Here is a 3,909-nt window from a genome sequence, read left to right as displayed (position 1 = left end):
CCTTTATATATTTATTAATAGTACTTCTCCAACCATATTTAAAATTTATAATTAAAATAATGATGATATATACTTTAAATCTTATAAAAATAAAATGTTATGTATAGTAAATTGATCTTTCTGACCTAGTGAACTTACTTTCATATTTTAACTTCACATTTCTTGTTTTAGCCTATACACTGGCATAGTCCTCATATTTTATGTTCAGAAAAAATGGAGGGAAAAATTAGGCTAGCCTTTCACTGATCAGACATACTAAAGTGAGGCTGTAAACTGTGAACCAATCCTCTACCAAGTCTAGTTTCATCATTTATGAATAATTTATTTACAATATTTACATCAATGTTTTTGCTCTTTAATTGACCTGCAGTGGAGATTCAACAAAGATGTCGATTTGGAAAATGTTAAAGAGAGGAAATTTGAGACTGAGAAACTATATATTCAACTATACTCAAATTTAACATAATGTAAATGTGACATCTGTGCATTTTGATGATGACAACAAATATACAAAAACTATGATGGCAGTCTCTGTGAATTTTAGAATACCAATACTGTCTACAAAGAATAACATCAAATGACAATGCATGAGTAAGAAGAGTTTTTAATGATACAGTTCTGTACCAAGAACAAATGGATGACACAAAATATCAGAAATGCACAAACAGACTCACATACCTTATATGCAGAGCATTGTGGGTGAAATATATTAGTGCATGCAATTATGAAAATATCTCCTTTAAAGATTGTCAGTGTAACTGATTGAACAAGCTTTACGACTGAAGGTTTTGAATACCACATAACCAGCCATCTCAGGAAAATAGCTGATTTACTGAGAGATATTCAAATTGCGGTGGGTTATCTGTATACACTAAACTATCCACTGTCAACAGAGGCACATTATTAATGGAATGACAGTGGTTATGGCTAAATCATATGAGCATTCATGCTAAAGGCTATCAAAGAAAAGCTGCCATCTATCTGTAATCCTTGTAGTTAAAAGAAGAGAAAAGAATAAGATTAAAGATGCACCATTAAAACACTTCACAAAGGGAATGTATTGAAACGTGATGCAGTATGAAGTTGTACAACCTTGTGAGAATCTTAAACACTGAGTAATGTGCCTGCGACACTTCAAGATACCCAAAAACACAATATTGCATCCAACACTGGGGATATTCCTGACATGGGAGCTTGTACTTAAGCTTCTAACCAAATGTTAAAAGAGGCCGACTCACTCTCACTCTACTGAAAGAATGGACAACAATAACGACGATGACATTCAATCATCTGCAAACCTGAGATGTCTTCCTGTACCAGCTAATGACATGAGACAAGTTTAGCAATCCCAATCCTTAGGACTACACAAAATAAAAGATGAAAACTGGCTGTACTTTCCTTTAAATAATAATGATTCACTTCAGAACTTTAGGAGACCCAACACTGTCTGCTACCTGTCTCATGACTGATATCTAGCTAATCTTTCTGCAACTTGACCTATCCCCACTTTCTGTGGATCTTTTTTCAACTGGCACAAGATTTCTTAAGCAACTACATAAATCATACGAGATACCTACATGAGTATTTTATATAAATTAGTTAAAACCCTATTTACTTCCCATACTCCCTCAGAGTGATCAGAAACTTCCATCTCTAGCAATGGATTTATCATACACTTGAAAATCTTGGCCAATCAAATAAGATTTCTGTAATAAACTCAATAGGAAGTCCTATACTCTAACTTGGGAGTTCATGATTGATTTTTGATGACATTTATCAGTTTCTTTCAACTCAATCTCTCTATAGTTCCATAGAGGAATCATTCACCTCACTTTTGTTCAGTCCAGGTTCATTTGTAACTTGAATGCACATAATATTTTTTGAAGAGACTATAAAGGCATTTATTCTGACACTTTGCCAGTTCTGCCCTTGAAGCTTATTAATGACTATTATTATCTTTTCTGCTTTTCATATTCTTGCTGCTCTTCTTATGCTGCACTGGTTGGAAATTAGCTTAAGCTGCACTCATGAAGCCCACAATGAATTTTTCCTTGTGGCACATCTCCATGACTGGATTTCATATCCAGAAAACAAGTCAACTTCTTACAAGTCCACACAAATGTTTAATGTTCATGAATACAACTGAAAAAGCCTGATATATTACAGTTGAAATTCACCAACACCAGTAAACAATGGTTTTTCAACACCTAATAAACTCATCTACACCTGTCAAGACAGAAATGGGGTGGTGATCAACACCTGCATATGTTTGTGTGAGACACGAACTTCTGGGAATCTAGCTGCTCCACTTGTTAGGTTTCATTGGAAATTCTTGTTCAAAAGAATTCTTTTCTAACGCATAGTTTTCTACCATGGAGAATTTCAGTGCTTCAGCAAATGAATGCTTCCCACATTCAATCATCCATAAAAACATACAGACGGCCATTATATGCCTCTCGAATCTTCCTGTAAGTTTTACTTGTATCTTTATGCACAAATTTTCTCTGATACACAGATCACAGACCATAAAAACTTGGCTTGACTATCTTGTACGACATTTGTTTATAACACATTCAACAGCTTCCTGGATGTTTTTAAAGATTAGAATCCCTTCTTTGTTAGCTTGATCTATGAGATATGTTCTTCCTCGGTTGTAGTCCTTTACTGCAGTTCGAGATAACTGTGGGGGAAATTATGCAAAATTAGAAAAACATGATATACTGAATATTTAACTTTTATTGCATTAACATTATGTCATTTCTGGGTAAGAGACTAATCATATCACTGACCTGTTCTCCACAGATAGTTGCATCTGCTGTTAACATCTGTATACATAAAACAACATTGCAACCAAGGCCAATGTAATGTGACGCCTGAAAATAAAAAAAAGAATATGTAATATATTTACTAGTAAAGATAAATGTATCATTTACTTTAGTAAAGGAGGAAAAAAAGAAAAGAAAAAAATAACCAAATTAATGTATGATAAGTAATAAAACTGCAGCTCACCAGTGCCATTGCAGATACACCCAGAGTTGTATTAGTGATAACAAAGAGGAGAACCCTTGAGTTTTCCATGAGAGCAGCCTCCATGGGCAGCAGTCGTCCTGAGCAAGCACTGGCAGCAGGATTGAAAAAGGAGAGCCCATGTTTCAAAAGCATAGGAATGGCAATGTCTTCACGCCATGTCTCTCTGTTTCCAGAGATCCTCCAAGGTACACATCACGCTCTCCGTACTGCTGATTGGCCTCAGTGGTCGCCGTGGTAACGGCCCAACCTGAAACAGGAAGGCTTGGTTCTTAACTTGATAATATACAAAATAATTTTTTTTTTGATTTTTGAGTAATACAATTCTCATATGTTCAAATATTTCATTTAAATTAAAAATATTTCCATTTACAAAGATATTTCAACTTACCAAACACTTTCTGAATTGGAGACACAAACCGAGTGTGTAAAAACATCCCAGAGTCTCCTGCTTTCTAATCTCTGATTCTTAAACTCTGCTACAATACACCCAGAACTCATCAAAAGTAAGAAAAACATCACTGAGTGGGAGCTCTGTACCATTCAATTCCTGTATCTCCATTCCTGTAAAAGCAATATCATTTTTTAATTTCTTTAGTTTACAACTAGCTGCATCTATGTGGCACACATTTGTTGCATTTATGTGTAATTGAGAAAGAATGATTTTTTCAATACAAGGCTTACATTTATAAATATTTACTTACAATAATCACATAATTCAAAATAAAATGTGCAGATTTCATGCACAGTTATAGTCTAAGTCATACTTTATGGTAATGTACATGTCTTTTCTATAGTAGACATGACTATTATTAAATCCAATAATGTAAAGGGGCTCAAAAGGGCATTTTTATCATTAAAAAAAAAAATCTTGAGGCAGGT

General features: G+C 34.2%; 1 pseudogene; it reads right to left on the bottom strand.

The window, feature by feature from the left end:
- Positions 1–418: 418 nt before the first annotated feature.
- The window catches only part of LOC119594269, a 4,410-nt pseudogene continuing 919 nt past the window's right edge, over positions 419–3,909 (bottom strand).

This window comes from Penaeus monodon, chromosome 33, assembly GCF_015228065.2.
Source record: "Penaeus monodon isolate SGIC_2016 chromosome 33, NSTDA_Pmon_1, whole genome shotgun sequence".
Classification (NCBI taxonomy): Eukaryota; Metazoa; Arthropoda; class Malacostraca; order Decapoda; family Penaeidae; genus Penaeus; species Penaeus monodon.
This window is presented reverse-complemented; position numbering and strand designations above follow the sequence as displayed.